This window comes from Mustela nigripes, chromosome 1 (assembly GCF_022355385.1).
Source record: "Mustela nigripes isolate SB6536 chromosome 1, MUSNIG.SB6536, whole genome shotgun sequence".
NCBI classification, from domain to species: domain Eukaryota; kingdom Metazoa; phylum Chordata; class Mammalia; order Carnivora; family Mustelidae; genus Mustela; species Mustela nigripes.
This window is the reverse complement of record NC_081557.1, coordinates 238,574,271-238,594,655: the sequence shown is the minus strand read 5'-3', so window position 1 is coordinate 238,594,655 and position 20,385 is coordinate 238,574,271.

The following is a 20,385-nucleotide window of genomic DNA, read 5'->3' as shown; positions in this document are numbered from 1 at the left end:
AAAAGTGAATTTGGGAAATAAGAACGAGTGTTTCAAATACACTTAAAATACCTGCATCTGGATTTCCTGGAAGGATTTATTCCCCCTTTATTTGTGCATGCCATAAAAATATTGAATATATTGTACCCTGCTTTACTCTGATATAGAAGATTCCTCTAAATTCTATTTAGTAGTTTTCTCACCTGATAACTGGCTATATTATAATTTTTATGTTACTAAACATATAGTGAATGAGTTGTAGCAGTAAGTAGGTCAATGATAAATATGTTTTTGCACCTTAGAACATTTGGAACAAAGAATCCAAATCTTCCAGTGATGAAAGGTATGTATAATTTGTTTACCTGTGTGTATGTGTGTGTGTAGGTGTCTGTAAAGATACTAGGTAACTGAGGGAATATTCTTGTCAGTTAACATACCATGAATGCTTCTTATGTATTGATACCACAACCTTAAGAAAATGAAGTATGGTAGTACTGGCAGGGAGCTACACTGTCAAGTGCTTGCTCCCAGGGGAAATCACTCAGATGGTATTTGCCAATAGTTGTATCTGTCCTTAACAAAATCACTAGGACGGGAAAACTGTCTGTCCTTGGGACCATAGAAGAACAATTTGGTGACTAGTTAGTTGTCACTCATCCCTTCTTTGTTCATAATATATTTTTTAAGCATCTGATATAAAAAAAAATTCTCAATTTTATCAGTCTACCTGGTTAAGTTAGGAAAGATTTGGAATAAATCATTCTAATGTGTCCTTAATTCCTCTTATTCTCTGAGCAGACATGTGGAACAATCCCTGTCTAGACAGAGCTGATGCTTTCCACTCTCATGCAAGGGTGATCTTTGAGTCATAGTTCCTGGAGGTGAAACAGATAAACAACTGTTTTGATTGAGATTAAAGATGCCTCTTTATTGGTTACTTGAGTGCCACACTTAATTGGGTTATTTATGGTTCAAATCTGTGTTGGCATAAGAAAAGTACATTTAAAATTATCCAATGCTTATTATTCCATATTAGGCTCTAGAATAAAACAGAAAGCAAAAAAATTAAATGAATTAACAAAAAGATATGGCCATCTCTCTGGTAACTTAAAATCCTGTTAAAGAAAAAGACATTAACAAAATAAACATGCAATAGTATAATTATGATCTGTATTATGGTAAATACAGAGTACTCTATAAGCACATAGAAGATTCAGCTCTTCTCTAGAGTGTCAGAAGTTTTTCTTAGAAACTGACTTTTGAGCTAAGGTTTGAAAGATATAAAGAGCTTCATAGGAAAGGTAAAGGAGAGATGAAGAAAAGATATGGAGAAAGAAGGCTAATCCTAAAAGTCATGTCATGAGTCATAAAATGAAAGGGGAAAAAAGGCGAGTACAGAGAGAGGAAGAGGATAGCATAAGACGAGAATGGAGGTGTGGGTATGGACCAGATAATGCAGGTCCCCAAACAAACAGAACAGGTCCAAAAATGGAGTCACTTATGCTGAACCCCACACCAGCAAACCAAGACTTAATACCTAATCTAACTGCATTTCTACTTCTCCTGGGATTGGAATTTTAAACCAACTAATCTAACATTTTCTTAGTAACACCACTAAGGTCATCTGTAAGGTAGATCCCCCAAAGGTGGTTGACCTTGTCTGCAAAAATCCTCTCTTTTGTTTGCTACTTCCTTGTGTCTGCCCCACTTTTGCCAATAAAAGCTTTCCATTTTGTACAGCTCCTCCAAGCTCCTTTGTACCTGCTGAGTTGGGATGCTGCCAGGTTCATGAATCATTTAATAAAGCCAATTAGACCTTTAAATTAGATCTTCAAGTTTACTCAGTTGAATTTTGTTTTTTAACACTATGAATGTGGTGATCATACAACGTATTTTCCAACCTAATATATTTTGAGAGTGAAAGGCAGGGCTACCAATTTTTCCAGGATACCAGGCATAAATCAGTACTCTCCAAGGCAAATAAGAATATGTAATATTTCTATGTATAGACCACATTAAAGATTTTGGTCTTTATCATAAGAGCAATGGGAATTAATTAAAAAGTAATAAGCAGGGGCACCTGGGTGGCTCAGTGGGTTAAGCCTCTGCCTTCAGCTCAGGTCATGATCTCAGGTTCCAGGGATTGAGTCCTGCATCGGGCTTTCTGCTAGGCAGGGAGCCTGCTTCCTCCTTTCTCTCTCTCTGCCTGCCTCTCTGCCTACTTGTGATCTCTCTCTGTCAAATAAATAAATAAAAGCTCCTTTGTTTTTTAAGTAATACCCAGAGGAAGGACATGATTATATTGGTTCTTTCGAAAAATCCCTCTGGGGACTTCTGTGTGGCTCAGTTGGTTAAACACTTGACTCTTGATTTCAGCTCAGGTCATGATCTCGGGGTCTTTGGATTGAGCCCGGCCTCAGGCTCTGCACTCAGCATGGAGTCTTCTTGTCCCTCTCCCTCCTTTTTTCCCTCCACTTATGCTCTCTCTCATCCTCTCTAAAATAAGTAAATAAAAACTTAAAAATTTGTTTTAAAAAATGAAAATCTCTCCAAGTTGGAATAAAAATGGAGGATGAGCATTCTCTTGGAAGGCTATAGAACTTATTTTAGTAGAGATGCTAGTAAGTTAGACAAAGATTATTGCAATGGGAAAATGATTAAATCATGCATTAGAAATACCCCTGGGGATAAAAATATATGTTTATAAAAATAAAAAATTAAAAAAAAAAAAAAAAGAATATTTTAATCAGCAGAGAAGGTCAAAATGACAAAGTTCCAGGATCAGAGTAAACCTATGGGATCAAAAAATAAAAAATAAAAAAAAAAAAAAAAAAAAAAAAAAAAAAAAAAAAAAAAAAAGAAATAAAGGAAGTGGGGTCGAAAATCAATTATAGGCTTCTAATCTGCTCAAGCTAGATAAAAGGTGATAGATTAGGACTGGGGTAGATTGTTCTGAGGGTATTTTTTAGAAGTTGCCTATATCTTGTAACCATAGAGCACCAGCGGTGCACCTGCAGTTGAATAAAGCTGGGTTCTTTGACCCATTGCAGGGAGAGAGAATGCATACCATGGAGAACTGTGTTCCATCTCAGTAACATCATGGGAGAAGGAATATATAAAATTTGGTCTCGTGTTAAGTGATTTGAGGAAGGTGAAAAGAAGGAAAAATTGTCTCCAAACTGGATGCTTTTAATCAGAGGGAGTAATTCTATGAAGAAAACTGAGGTATAGGGAGAATGAGACACATTTCTAAGGTTATAAAGTGACAGAGCTGAGATTTTAAGAAAGGTGCTTGACTCTTGAGTTTGCACTTTTAATTGCAACACCATAGTATGATACACACACACTACACACACACACACACACACACATATATATATATATATATATTCATAAAAAATGAACTTCAGTGTTAAAAGAAAAAGTGAGTTTTGTCCCTTCTACTTACCAGTTACATAAACTTGAAGATGGCACTTAACTCATATAAATTTCATTTATCTTCTCTGCAACATGAGACAGCATAACTTAAAAGCCTATGGGAATTAAAATGCTGACTCTATGGGAAAGTACCTAGCATTGTGTATAAAATCTAGTAAGCACACTGTCTATAGTAATTAAATTTTGAGAAAATGCTCGTGGCATAATTTCTTACAAGATTCGTCCTTAAGTCAAATGACATCAGATGAAAATAGAAAAGCCAGGGCTGAAAAAATAAAATAGATCTAGAAATATTTCCATTTTCAATGTCTTATAATGGTTGTGTAACCTGTTAGAGACCAAAATTAGTAGAACTAATATTTAATCAGTCTTCTAAAATGTCCCTGAAAAAAAAAAAGATAAGATAAATGGGAAACTGATATATACTTAGACGACTACAATTATACATGCCCTTGAGTTTGTTGGATAAATAAAGTTATCTTTCCAAAATATCATAAATGGACAAAAAAAATCATGTGGCTGTTATGACAGCTCTTTCTTTTGCCTTTTATGGCAAGGAAACTTTAAAAAAGTAATTAAGTTTCTATATTTCAAAAGATTCATGGTGGCTTGTGACTTGGCACTTATAAAATAAGTATCTGGACACTTAATAAAATAACATGTTAGGGAAAGGAAGTCTGTGAGTAGAATATGATTTTTGTTGGATCTGATATCATACTTGGTGTCTGGTATCAATTACAGAAGTGGCCATCAGTAATGTCTTCAGCTAAATGACAGAGAAATAGGCATCTTTCAAGAGCTGAGAAATGTGTCTTTCACTTGGCTGTCAGAAACATTCACACAGTAGCATCAGCTAAAATGCTGGAAGGAATCGTCCAGTATCTATCTTTTAATGTTTCATCAAACCAACTCAACACTCAGAAAATATTATACCTTGAAGCTATTAAAAATATTTAAATCATCAAATTGTCAAGATGAAATTGAAAAAGGTAAGGCTGTTTTGTAAAAGACCATGTCTTTAATTTAGCCCAAACCAGTTTGAAAAACCCAAGGCAATGTCCTATAACCCCACTTGTTGCATGATGGAGTGTGCATCAATTCTTTGAATGCAAGTCATTTTTTATATGTCACTTTTTCATTAATATGGAGAAAGCTAAGCACATCTCCACTCATCACCAGGAACCATAATGTTGTCAATCATTTTTCTGTGACTATTATTCCTTGTGAAAAAAATAAAGAAGAAAAAGATGATATCTAAAAGTCATATCAGAAGATATCAAGCTGACCGAGTTGTTTATATACAATCCACATTATCTCTAATATTTTAGAAATTACAGTTAAATGCAAAAATAATTAGGGAAGCTAGCTTTTAAGGACTTCCTGTGGGATTTGAGTTAAAACATTCATATGGCTTGGGACAAATCTTTCTGTGATTAATCATGTAGCATCTATAGCACCTGAATTGTAGCATCTCTTATAATTGTGTATGTTTTGTACCATATTTGCTATGTATGCTTTAAGTTTTTAGAGAACTGAAAATTGTCTTATATTTTACATTTTAAATATTTTGACAGATCCAGCATAGTTTTTTCTGTTTTTACTCTTGTTTGTTTGTAACATAGTACATAGGAAAGAGGTGAAATATAGTGATAAGAACAGTCTTAGTTTGGAATCTAGGTTTTGCTCCTATATGGTCTGGGGTGGATTGGGTTGGGTTGGTTGGTTGTTTTTCCAACTGCAAAATGGACACCTACTTTGCAGTGTTGCTGTGAGAATCTACCACATGGTGCCCAAAAAGGAATATCCACTCTTAAAATTTGTTTTATAAATATGAGCTATTCTATTGGACACTGACTCAGAATATAATACCTCCTTAAAATACCTAGATATTTTTAAAATTTTATTTTTTATTATTTATTTATTTATTTATTAAAGATTTTATTTATTTATTTGTAAGAGAGAGAGAGTGAGAGCGAGCACAGGCAGACAGAGTGGAAGGCAGAGGCAGAGGGAGAAGCAGGCTCCCTGCGGAGCAAGGAGCCCGATGTGGGACTCGATCCCAGGACGCTGGGATCATGACCTGAGCCGAAGGCAGCTGCTTAACCAACTGAGCCACCCAGGCGTCCCTTATTTTTTATTTTTTTTAACACCTAAATTTTTAAAGAGATTTCAGTTCCTTTTTTTTTTTTTTTTTAAACCCATGTCTCTGATCTTCTGTTTGAATTCTGAGGCTCAGAATATAGATCATTTTCATTTAATATTTTTAAAGAACACTCCAAAATTCATCCCTTTGTAGTGGTGATTGTTGTTTTTAACTTATATTTCTTGTACATTTGGGGGTAAACAAAACCCAAGACCCAAGTGCAAGGATAGAGTCCTAACTAAGGACAGTAGGGGAAAATCCTTCCCCAATACAGGGAAGTCCCTTCCCCCACCCCAAAGATCTGATGGATTACTTATGTCTAATAAACAGGAAGAATTCAGCATAGTTTTGGGTTTTGTTCTGTTTTGTTTTTTGTTTGTTTTGTTTTGCTTACCTGTGTTGGTAAATTAAGTGCGAAGAAATATTCTATGACTGCCTAGGAAAATCAGGTACTACCTGACGCACAGAGCTGAGTAAACTCTTCCATTCAGTGTAAGATACCATTCCAGATACCAAAACTGTATCTTTTCCTGTTGTAGAGAAACTTTAAAGGTGAGCAGACTTATTCCCCTGTGTTGCATTCAATGAAGAGAGCTCTTTTTCAACTGGCCAGAGGTGGATATATTGGAGAGCTCTTGAAGCTTAAACTTCTGAGTCCCTTGCTGGGAATAAGTCTATTCCAAGACCAAGGGAGAGCTCCCAGACATGTGTTCACATAAGCATGTGCTTTATCAAGTGCAAAATAAGACATTTAGCCACAAACTGTGAAAAGAGTCTCTTCTGTCTGATGAACCCTTGGCTGCATTTCCCTTTATGTGACACTGGAATTTCAGGGAGGAGAAGTTGAATTGGGGAATACAATCACCCGGATTGTGTAGGATATAGTTACTTGATTGACTGCTAGCTTTGTGTACAGCTGAGTTGGTACTAGCTTCCAGGAGTATTCCTACTAGCCATATGTTACCTCAACATTCAGTTACAGGGCCAGAAGTTCTCTCACATAAGAATACAGCCTACAGAGTTTAGCATGAAAAGTAGATGGAGAAAAGAAAAAATTCTGGAAACAGAAACTGGTTTTCAGGAAGTTTGTTCAATCGTCATATACACAATTTTAAGCAGGAGATTTCGTTCTTATTAATGCCTAGTCAAAAATGGGAATTCCTTCTATTCTGAAATATACCTGACAATGCAGCATATATAATTATTAATGTGCCATACATTTTTTCTTCTTTTTTGATGGAATCATTCTAAATAGAATTTATTGCAGAACAGGGCTACATATATTAATTTCTTCTAAGTCACATGCTTTATTCATCTTAACATGTAGGGTCATTTTAGCATATCTAATGCATCTTGTCCTAATAAAGTGTGGCAGACCCAGAGGTAACTGCATGCCATTCACAATAAAAGTGGTAACTGACTAAACTAAAGAGAGAACTTTTAAATCCAAGTAATAAATAGGCTCCCATTTTATTTGATTTTCCAGCTAATAAAAATGACTGTATCATAAGAACACTTGTGGAAAACATCAAATTTATTTCTAATTTGACAAGAAATACTGAAATCAATACAACAAATAAAATTAATAGTGTGCCTGTAGTAGTGATAGGCAGAATAATGGTCCTCAAGATAATCTACAAAATGGAGCACCTGGATGACTCAGTCTGTTCAGTGTCCAACTCTTGGTTTCAGCTCAGGTCATGATTTCTGGGTTGTGAAATTGAGCCCTGCACTGGGAATGCTCAGTGCACAGTCTGCTTGGAATTGTTTCTTCCCCTTCCCCCACTCATGCATGCTCTCTCTCTCTCTCTCTACAATAACTAAATCTTTAAAAAAAAATAAAAGATGTTGACATCTTAATCCACAGAATCTGTGAATATGTTACTTTACATGGCAAAAAGAACTTTGCAGATGCGATTAACTTAAAGACCTGGAGATGAAGAAATTATCCTAGAGTATCTTGGATTATTCCTCTGTACCAGTTTTAATCATGTATTTCCATAAAAGCATATTATTTTTCCCCAGTTATGGTCAGAGGGGGATGTGACAAAAGAGGAAGGGTCAGAGAGATATAACATTATTGGCTTTAAAGATGAAGGAAAGGATTTGTGAACCAAGGGGTATGGGTAGTCTCTAGAAGTTGAATATTGTGGTGTGACTGGATGGCTCAGTGGGTTAAAGCCTCTGCCTTAAGCTCAGGTCATGATCTCATGGTCCTGGGATCAAGCCCCGCATTGGGCTCCTGCTTAGTGGGAAGCCTGCTTCCTCCTTTCTCTATGCCTGCCTCTCTGCCTCCTTGTGATCTCTGTCTGTCAAATAAATAAATAAAAATCTTTAAAAAAAAAAAAAGAAGTTGACTATAGTGAAGAATTAGAATTCTCTTTAAAGCTTCCAGAACAATGCAGTCATGTAACATCTTTATTTTAGTCCAACAAGACCTGTGTCAGACTTATGACACACAGAACTACAAGATAATATACTTGTCTTGTTTTAAGCCATCAAGTTTTTAGCAAGATATGATAGCAGCTATTAAAACTTGTACAGTGCCACTACAATCATATTAATGAGTATTGTCAATTAGAAGAATATTTGACAACTTATTGCACTAGAAAATTTGATGTGTCCTTAAATATTAAAGATAAGCTATCAAAGTAATGTAGAGTGCCTTTGTGCTCTAGTTGTTTGGGATATCCAGCTTTACACATGATGTTCCAGTGCAATTATTAATAACTCTTTTTAATCTCAAAGTTTTGGTTTATAAGTTACATCACCACTCTAAAGAAATCTGGTGGAGATTTTCCACAATTAACAACAACTTCCAAATTTACCTGGACACTACAAATTACAAGTTGTGAAATTAAAAGAAAGTGTTCTATTACAGGAGCTGGCAAGCTATACCTATGGATAAAATCTGGCTCACTGCCTTGTTCTATATTATCACCCATTAGTTAAGAATGATTTTCACATTTTATATGGTTACATTTTAAATGGTTACACAAGTACCTATGTAATATTGATTTTGCCTGTTGACAAGATCCCTACTAAAATCCCTGCTGTTCAATCCCTTAAGAGAAATGATCAATAATAAAAACCAAATCTCAAGCAGTCATATTAAAAAAAATATGGAATTCTCTAGTCTTTCTATAGAAAATGATTATATGAAATCATTATTTTATGAGGAGATGATTAGAGAGTATGTAAGCAGAAAATACAGGGGGAAAGTGTTACAAATATGTGTAAAGAAATCAAACTTTTTAGGGGCACCTGGGTGGCTCAGCGAGTTAATGCCTCTGCCTTCAGCTAGGTCATGATCCTGGGTCTGGGGATTGAGCCCTGCATTGGGCTCTCTGCTTGGTGGGGAGCCTGCTTCCCCCACTCTCTCTGCCTGCCTCTCTGCCTACTTGTGATCTCTGTCTGTCAAGTAAATAAATAAAATCTAAAAAAAAAAAAAAAAAATCAAACTTTTTAATGTTGTTAGTTTTAAATGTTAGTGTTTGTGTATGTGTCAGCATACAAAATTCATAATTCATTGTGCTTTATTTTTTCATTTAAGATAAACATTTACTCTCAAACTTCATTTAACACTTGTCATATTTTAAATAGAAGACCCTCAAAATTAAACAAGCTTTAGGTCTCCCTAACTTCGACGTGACTCTATAGGCTGGACAAGTCCCTAAAATCAGTGTCCTTTAATTCTTTTGCTCACCCTCTTCCATGGGGCCAAAGGCATCCAAGGAGACCAGGTCAGTGCAGGCTCTCCTGCCATCACCTTCACAGGCACAGGAAGGGTACCCTCAGGGCAAAAGATGGAAGTGCTGAGTGTGTACAGCACATCTCAGGGAGCAGGAAGCCCCTGGGCCACACCTGTTGAGAAGCTGAGCCTGCAAGGAGTCAACAGTCGGAGGCCATGCTGCTTAGAAGATGCCATCAGGGAGACTGAGCATCTCATCTGAAGACATCCCTGCCTTTCTCTGCAACTCTGCAACTGGCCACTAGATCCAGCTGCACTTGTGTTGAAGGAGGGTAATACTCTTTGTTCTGTTCAACTGAAAGTGCCCTAGCAGGCCCCAAACTCACAAAGGCAGCTTTTAGTTACACCAACAGGGCATGCTTAGGGCTGGGTCTAAACCAGCAGTTGATGTGTCTTGAGAGCAGCCCCATATTCACTTGCTTCAAACACAGCACTACAGCAAGCCCTATGGCCATGCTTCATGCTACTCCTGTACAAAAGTATTTCAAGGGCCCTTACAAAGACCCCATCATGACTACTGTGTTATTTTTCCAGCATGCCATACACACGCCGGTCTTGACGTTACATTTGCTTCTCTCTGCCTGAGATTCACTCTGTCCTGCTCAAATGATACCCATGCAGACAGTCTTTCCCTAATAATTCTATTGAAAAAAGTAACTGTTTCACACTTTACAACCTCAATCCAGTTCATTATTCTTCCTGGCCCTTCACAAAGCTAATATTTTATCACATACCTGGATTTTTTCTCTCTCTCTCTCACTGATAAATTATATAATTATAAGAACTTTGTCTATTGTGGTCCGTATTGTATTTCCAATACCTAAAACAGTGTCTAAAACATGGAGGGACTCAAATATCATTTACAAAATGAATGATTGAATGATATATGCTTTTTTCAACTGATCAGGGAACTAACCTCTAACATATTCATATAATTGAGATACACTCCAAGAAATCACTTCAAGGTGATCTTGATTCTGTACAAGAGAGTATTTGACAGCTTCTTTCACTAGAAAAAAAGAATGACAACTGACTTTGGCAGACTACTCAGCTAAATTTGATCTTGAATAGAGTAGTCCATATTAATTAATTTCCTTTAAAAAAGCAGAATATTAGAAGATGTATAGTTATTTCTAGTTAATATCTCAGTGTCATGGAAACCATGGCTTTTATATAGCTTTTGTATGGCAACATTAAGGGTGCTTGTTAAAACAAAGAGAGGAATTACTATACCTTTTGCCTGAAGTTAGAATGATAATATTAATGTGAAGAAAAATATTGCTTTTGTTTTGTTTGTTTGCTTGCTTATTTTGTACTTTATTGTGTAGTCCAAAGATTAAATTGTTGAACAATGATGTATGCATGGAAACAAACAAGGAAAGTACAAAGTTTTGATGGATATGGAAATTTTATGAATACCACAAAAGAAATGCTGCCTACAATTTATTTTTCTTGTGATTTATCAAGAGTCTTCAGTCTTTTGGCAACTAAAATTGAGTAGTGGAATAGAAGTGATCATAAGAGGTAGAATTATTTGTCATTCTGACTGTTTCTTTGCAGGTACAAAAAGCTGCTACTTTATGGAAACTCAGCGAGGCACCACCTCCAGCAGAGGCCAAAGGGTCATATTGTAACTTATAGCACCAGCCTTCTCTGATACATTGTAATAACGCTTAAATAGTCCTCATCACAAAACCCAGGTGACATCAAGATAAGGGCAGATAGAGTCACATTCCAGGAAGACCTAAGAGTTACCATTCAAATGAACCCAGAGCTCACAACAGACTCTGAGTTTATAGATCAATAGACTATACCTAAGAGCTTTGAGCCACACAGCCTCACCACTGTATGGTGAATAACCACCATAAGATCCCGTTTTGAGAGCACTGAGATGTACATTAACCATAAAACACATCAATCAACAAGTATACTCAAATACTTATTATAAATAAATAGTGTTCTAGGCATGAGGAGGAGAATAAAGAAGTTTGAGAGAGGGTTTCTATATTTTATTCCTCTAAAAGCTGAAAATTGATTTGGAAGACTCAAATGAAAACCAAATACACAACATGCTTTAAGTGACTAATGCATAATACTGAAGATTAAAGATACATATTTCTCGCTGAAAATCAGGGCAATCAGGAAAGATTCGTTTGAAAAATGCAATCTTTGGACAGTGAGGAAAAAGGAAGAAAAGGTGTTCCTGGCAGGACTGGAGATGATTCAGTGAAGATGCATTCAACCAGTTTGGCAGAAACAGTGTACACGTTGAGAAGTAGCATATAAGATATGAAAGGAAATCTTGGGGGCCTGAAAATACAAGTAAAATAATTTTCCATGTATTCAAACACCTCCTTATCTGTATTAGACACAGAATGTATTACATACATGTATCATGTATCTAATCATGTATTAGATACAAAATGCTTTTTATACCAAATATTTTGTGTGTATATTTTATTAATATCCTGAAAAAATTATAATCATGTCAAAAATTTCAATGCAATTGTCACCTATAATATGAATAAAATAAATGAAGGAAAACATACATGGGAAGTAACTTATTAAGAAATAATATGGTTTTTGTTTCACAAATGCATGTCTCAATAAAGTACACAATTAAGTTCAATGATATCTATATGCAGGGTCACCAGGAATGAATGTTAAAAATGTGTAACAAAGTATTTAGTATTGTGTCTAAAAACCATGTGAATGATGAAGGTTAGTGATGTGATTTCAGTGACATAACTTCCAGAAATTTTAAATGACTCTTCATCAAGTTCTAAAAAAAGTCATCTTTCAAGGCAATTATTAGTGGCATCTTGGAGAATGTAGTATATATTAAAATGTATAAAATATTTTATGTTATTTTGAAAAATAAGAATAGTTTCTGGATTTATGTAATTTTAAGGAGATTTGTTACCAAATGATGGAAATCATGCAAGATGTCACAAAATTCTTTGCTGTATGAGGCCATCCTATATGTTGCAATCTGGTTTCAGGAGCCCCTCGATTCCAGAGAAAAACAAAATCTTGACCACAAAATTCCACAATTAGTCTAAGGGTTCTGTGTCATCCTCACTGAGAAACACTGACATGAACAACAAAGAATTGTGAAAATGTTTAGAAAAGGAAAAAAGATACAAAATCTTGTGGTTCTGAATGAAGAGTAGCCATCCCTGGTGGTAGCAAGAGAAATTATACATTTATTGCAAAACTACTCCTGTTGGAATGGAGTATAGATTTAAAATATGGAAATCACAGTGGAAATATGAAAAAGAGAATACAAAAGTAAAAGAATCATAAAGGGAGAATCAATAGCAATTGATGAATCATTGGATGTGAAGAATGAAAGAGAGGGAGAGTCAGAGAAGTTTTGTTTTTTTTGTTGTTGTTTCTTTTTGTTTTTGTTTTGTTGAAGTAACAAATCACCTTTTTTTCTGATGGCTGCCAATTTTAAGGAAAACTATATTTTTAGGTTTTTTTTTTTCATTTATTGTTGGGTTTCTAACCTTCAAACATTGTGCCTTAAAGCAATGGAATGAACATAGTTGATGGAAGAGACCAGCTAGTGTTACATTGCGTGATACTTGATGAAAGCTAATGGACACCGCCTGCCCACACCCTAATGGTCAATCCATCCCATTTCAGTGATGGACAGCCACAGCATATCATCTGCTACACCAGTCTGCTGCATATATCCTAAAGGCATCCTGCAGACCAGAGTAATTTTCTGCATAACACAACCACAACCTACTCTTTTCCATTTTGATTAGTATTCAACATTTGCAGTGGGGATCATGCTGAAGAGTAAAAAGGTGATGGATAAGTAATCAAAATACATCAAAAATGTCATGTAACTTTTGGAAAATAATAGGATTATTGATTGAAACAAAAAAGTTACAGTGGGATGGATAACTGGTATTTGGATTTAAAGGGAGGGTTTGATATTACAAATGTTATTTCAAGGTGAAGATTTATTTTAAAACAGTTTTATAAATAAAAGCATGAAAGTCTTCTTTTAAAATTTGTATCTCTGGGAACTGATGAAATCATCCATTTGTAAAAGGAATTTTTTCTATATTTACTGAAATTTTTTCTATATTTAGTAAACATAAGCATATGATCCTTCTGCAGAAATATATGTTGTCCCTGTGGGAAAGCCACATTATAACAATACTTCTGTAACTCATTGTAGCTAATAATTTGGATGGGACATTTGGCTATTTGGGATATTTAGTTATGTTTACTTGGATGGGATATTTAACTCTTTGTCTATTAGTTCTTTGTCCATTAGAGATAGTACATGATACACCTTTTTTTCCCTATATGCTGTGATAATGAGTAATTTTATTTTTTTAAGATTTTATTTATTCGACACAGAGAGAGAGAGACCACAAGCAGGGGGAAGTGCAGAGGGAGAGGGGAGTAGACTCCCCCAACATGGGGCTCATCCCAGGACCCTGGGATCATGATTGAGCCAAAGGCAAACTCTTCACCAATGGAGCCACCTAGGTGTCCTGGAGGTAATCAATTTTTAAATAATTAGCTATTTCCCCATCCCAGATCTTGGATTGAAAACAAAACAGTATGGAACACCCCGACAACTTTGATTAAACATGTATAGAGGTATTATGTCTGGGATTATTTATGATCTGACCATAACCTAGCAATCAGGGTTGGTTTCTTCTGAAGGCATGGAGGCAGAATCTGTTTCATATCTTTCTCCTAGCTAATGATGGTTGCTGGCAATTTCTGCCATTCCTTGAATTGTAGCTGTATCACTTCAACTCTGCTCCCATCTTCACATACACTTCTTCCTGTGTTGTGTCTGTGTTTTCTCCTCTTCTTATAGGGACATCAGGCATCAGAGTTACAGTTTGTCCTAATACTGTATTATCTCATCTTTACTTAATTAAATCTATAAAAATCCCATTTCCAAATAAGGTCACATTCACAAGTTCTAAAGCTGTGATTGCCAAGACAGCATGGTACTGGCACAAAAACAGACACATAGACTGGTGGAACAGAGTAGAGAGCCCAGATATGGACCCTCAACTTTATGGTCAAATAATCTTCGAGAAAGCAGGAAAGAATATACAGTGGAAAAAAGACAGTCTCTTCAATAAATGGTGCTGGGAAAATTGAACATCTATGTGTAGAAGAATGAAACTCTAATATTATCTTATACAATACACAAAGATAAACTTGAAATGGATAAAAGACCTCAACATGAGGCAGGAATCCATTAGAATCCTAGAGAAAACATAGGCAGTAACCTCTTCAGCATCAGCCACAACAACTTCTTTCAAGGTATGTCTCCAAAGGCAAAGGAAACAAAAGCCAAAATGAACTTTTAGGACTTCATTAAGATCAAAAACTTCTGCACAGCAAAGGAAATAATCAACAAAACAAAGAGTTAAGCATAGTCTCACTCTACTAAACTCTACTAAAGCAATTACCAACAACAAGAGCACCAGAAGCAAATTTTTTCTGATTGTCTTTTTTTTCCTTTTGCTTCTTCTTTTCTACTTTTGTTTCAATAATATCTACTGTAGTCCAGAGCAGCATGCCTCAAAACATGTAAAGAAAATAATGCCAATAAGAGGAATCATTCTGTCAGACCCACAGCTCATTATGTTAACTTTGCAGCTGGTTGGTGAAAATGTGTAGGTTTAACCAGGAAGAGATTGTGCACAGCCTTCAGTTTAGAGGTCACTAACTTTATAAAGTCATGACCCATGAATGCGCAAAGAATAATACCTATCACCCTGTCTGGCACACTTAATTTTTGTGACAGAGATAAAGTTACTGTGGTGACTCTTTCCCTCAGAAAAGGAATTGAGCTGGCATTCCCTCGATGCCTCTATCTCGTCATTCTGTCCTTGGATGCCTGAAGTAGATCCTACAATCCGATTAGGACTTATAAGCACTCTTCCTGTGTGTTTTCAGAGAATCAAATATGGTCTCAATCCTGACTGTCCCCATGTCCCATATGGCCTTTCCTCAATGTACACTGTCTTGTAAATGCCTGTAATCATACAAGTCTTTTTTAGACAATGTCCCTTATTATTCAAAGACAGGAAGCAAACAAGACAGATTTGCACCCCAAATGAGAAGTTTGTTACATTAAAAATGTCACCTGTTTACACGAGGAGTCACAGCTAACAATGACAGCAGACTCTGCTTATAGTTGTTACAAAATTCTCCATGACAAGAAGGACGTGCCATTTCTCTCTTGTTCATAGCTGTGCCCTGAAGTTTACAACAGTGTTTCGTATAGAGTGGGTACTCAATTAGTACTTATTGAGCAAATGAATGGATAATGGATAAATTGAATTTGAATTGACCTGTTTATGTTCTAAAAGGGACAGCAGATGTATATAAATAAACTCTGTACAGTTTTAAATCCTCAATAACTACTAGAGGGCTTAAAAACACAATAGCATTATGGCAAAAGTTAGCAAACAATTGAATTAAATGGCACAATAAATCAAAGAATCTCTTCCCAAGGTACAATGTGGAAAGGACACTTCCCCTCATTTTAACCCAACTAAATATTTTTGTTTTCAAAATGTAAACTTTCAAATATGTCCAACAATTTATTCTCTCTTCATTTCTTGTTTGCGTTTTTGTCCTATCTTGTCTTCTCTCTATCTTGGTCCTCTCTCCTTTTCCACTGTCAATAAAAATTGGTTTTCCCATAGCTATCTTTTCTTTTGACAGAGATTTAATGACATAATTCACACTAAGTTTGTATTAGTTGGAGATAGCTTAACATGTATAACTAGGAGTATTTCTCTTTGCTAGACAGCAAAATATATCCTAAGGGGTTTAGTTTTTACACAAAACAGGAGCTTTTTGGAGCTTTTCAATCTATAGCCAAGTACACTTTGGTATATTGCAAGTGCAAATGGTCTTTTTACATAGAAACTCTGTATGACATTCATTACTTTCATAATGCCATAGTTTCTTTTTCTCTGATGAATTTCTATAAATTCATGAAAACAAGAGTTGAACATACAGAAATCATACAGGGAGAAGAAAACTCACACGAACATTCTTTCTCTCCCTTTCCTATTCTCTCTCTCAAGTATCATGTATCACGTATCATGTATCATGACACAATTTGGTTCCACCTAAAGTCTCTTTTCTAGTGACCAAAATATGAATCTTGGGCTAATGTTTGGTTACAGGGGTTAAGAAATTATGGGCAGAACTTTTCAGAGTTGTACTATATAGAATAATAGGAAGACTATGTCCAAGATTATATCAATGGGACCAAGAAGAACACTGAAAACAAGGGATCATCAATGAGAATATTTAAGAGAGAAACATGGTGTGTTCTGGAGAACGTTTTGGAAAACTCCAAGATACAAAAGATTAAAAACTCATTACATATTATATTTCACATCACAAATTATGTGTAGGCACATTTTTCAATAAAGTTCATTAGAGCTTTTACAATTTGATTCTAAGTGAAATGTAATATACTCCATTAATAAAATGTATAAAAGTCATGCCCCAAGTTCAAATGAACTTTTTCCTATTATCAAATTCTTAGGAAGAAACAAAAGTGCTAAAACTGAATCACTTTTCAAGTTAAATTCCAAAAAACTAAAAGTCCAAATTATATCCTTCCCTGTGTCTCATCTTCACAGTCTCAGTGGGAGAGCTTTTGAGACTCTAACTCACAAATTTACTCTTCACCATTTCAACCCACACATATTTTTCTACATACAATGTACTACATCACTTTTTAACCCTGATTTTAAGAGCAACTATTAATTTTAAAGAAATATGTATATTGCTTAATTTATCTCTGCTAGCCTTTATCTTACAAACTAGTATTTCCTTGGATGTTATTGGAAAGTAGATGATTGATAGTTGCCTCTGGAACCCTCCCAAAGCCCCTTACAGACTCTGTCCTCCCTCCAACCCCAGTAGTGACTGCATGCAATACCTTCCCCTTGATTTCTAAAATAGGAGCTGGATAAATAATACCTTCAAGTATGGCCCTTGGATGACATAAAAAAAAAAAACTTCAGAAAGTGAATATCTCTCTAAAAGTCGAATAACAACTGATGACATCAAGTAAAAGATTTTTTCCTACATGTGGAAGACTTTGTCACAAATTGGAAGGTTGATAGGGAAGGAAGAGAGAAGCACCTGTCAAGAAAGGATGAAACAAGATGGAATTGAATAGAGTCTCTATAAATCCCCGGGAGGAAGATATCAGTGATGACCTAAAATAAGAGTATGAGAAATAGGACTTTGAATGCTTCTGAATTACTGATAAAACATTAAGGTGGTCTCCACTTAAATTAGTTGTGCCTGTGTATGGAAATGGTAGCACACTGAGAGCAAAAGAGGGCAGGAAAAGAGAACAATACATGAGACAGAGGCAGAGCTACCTAACATTTGATCATAGAAGGAAATAAAGAATAGAATGACAGCTTAGGGACAACCAAAATCCAACAAAGAGAGAGCTTGCTGTTGTTTATGTAGAACATGACATTCTGAATCGTATATTTCTGTGTGAACTCAGAGTGAAGATACCACAAGTACACTCTGAAGTTTCTGGGGACAGAAGCAGGCCTATCATGGTGGAATTATGAGAGATGGTTAGCAACACAGGTAGAGACAGAAAAGACAGGTTCTATAATTGGCTGCAGTTTCCAGAAATAATGCAATGCAGATAAAATCTAGAATAAAATGAAGTTAATTTGCTCACAGTTTGTAAGATTTTAACTCTGTTGCTTCTGTCAGCTAAAATCATAATTCCTGTTAAGAGAGAGTCATGAATTGAGTCTTCTTCTCTAAGATTATTATTTCTACTTTATTTCCTTTTCTCTCCTCTTTGCCAGTAGAACAAACAAACAAAAAACAATTCAGGAATTCACATAGCAAAGTTACTATCTCCAACTGTGTTAGATATGCTATAAACATTTAAGACAGTTTTATTTATATTTGTTCATATATATTCTTCTACATTAGATATATTCATTTAATATATAAATATTTCAAATACATATGTATGTTAACATACATTTACATATGTAAATATGGATATATATGTAAATAATTTTGGCCATCCTGAAATAACAAAGGAGAACAGTATTATTGAAAATCCCGGATTTATTTAACAAAGTAATGATAGTTATTTTTTTGATAGTTATTTAATATTACTTGAAATACATCTGTCATAAAAGCTATGTTCAAAGATCTTTATTTTTTAATTTTGTGTAAAACACAGTATATACAGTGCCACTTAAGCCATCTGTCTTTCATATATGTTTTTGGTCTCTTTTTCCTTTTTTTTTTTTTGTCCAAGAAATATTCTAAGGAAAGCCTTACTACTCCATATGTGTTTTATGGAACTGAAGCATCACTATATTCTGGAAACTTGTTAGAAAAGCAGGACTCTTAGTCTCTACAGTAAACCTACTGGTTTAGAATCTGCATTTTAACAAGATCTCTAGGTGGTTTATATAACCATTTGCCCTTTGAAACTGAGAAGCTCTGTTCAAAAATAAAACACTCATTATTTAGGGCAGTATAGTACATTTTGTCTACATGACAAATATAGGAAGCCAGCTAAGACATCTGTAGTCTTCTTCACATAGATTTAATAAGATTTATGGTATCTAAATTTGTAACATTAACGTTAAGTTATTTAATTGTAATGTAATAGTTGTTATGATTTTATACGTTTTGATATAATAAATTCCATTACTCCATTTTAATACTATATTGAATACAAATTTTACAAAATGGCCCCTTTGTGAACACTTCATTTTGAAATGAACTTTGGATTATCATCATTGGTTATACTCAACTCTTTCTTTACAAATCTAATCTTCCTGTAATTAAATATTAGAAAATAGATTTTTAAATGTTAAGAAATAGAATGAGTTAATATGTGAAACATTTGATGAATGAGGAACTAGTCTAGGATATCACACAACCTTTAATTTGCACAATACCTAACTTGTACAAGTGTAGTCAAAGATGTTTGTTAAAATAAGGCATTAATTCTCCTGACTCAACTCTACAAGATTCTGTAATTTTGAAAGATAAAAAAATGACCCCAGCTAGAAATAGTTTGAGAACTGTATTTGCCATGTTTTGCTAAATAACAATGTCAAAATCTCAGTGGGCTATAATAAACATATATTTTCAAGTTCCTGGAGTGCACGCAGGTTGGTGACAGTTCCATAGATCGAAGCTGGGTTGGGTTGGGTCAGGTGAAGCTCCAGCTCCCTTTTGGGTTCAGGTCTCCTCCATCTGTGTGCATTCTGGAGCTGAATAACTTGAAACAGCTATTGTTGAATGCTATCTTATGCGTGGGTTGCAAGAACATGGGAAATAATGTAGAAATAAACGTAGTGATCCAAAGGGGCACGTGCACCCAAATGTTTATAGCAGCAATGTCCACAATAGCCATACTATGGAAAGAACCTAGATGTCCATCAACAGATGAATGGATCAAGAAGATGTGGTATATATACACAATGGAATACTTTACAAGATGCTTCTTTGGGTTTCTGCTGACAGTTTGCACATTGTTACTTGTCTCCATTCCATTGACCAAAGCATGCCATTTTACCTATCCCAAAATCAACAGAGCAGGAAAGTATACCTCGCCCATGAGAAAAGGCACACCAAAGTTACATGAAAAAGAGTGTGGATGCATAATTCCAACACATAGAAGAAGGGAACCAGTATCTGTTGGAATAATTAGCTTAAAACTTTTAGTATTTTTGACCTAACTTATGTGCCCTGACTGTCTATAGCTTTTGAAAGCAAGATCACAATGTAGGCATTGAGTTCCAATGTTCCCTAACCCCTTCAAAAAGTAGGGACTATGACCCAGCAATTGCACTACTTGGTATTTATTCTAAAGATACAAATGTAGTAATCCAAAGGGGCACATGCACCCAAATGTTTATAGCAGCAATGTCCGCAATAGCCAAACTATGGAAAGAACCTAGATGTCCATCAACAGATGAATGGATCAAGAAGAGGTGGTATATATACACAATGGAATACTATGCAGCCATCAAAAGAAATG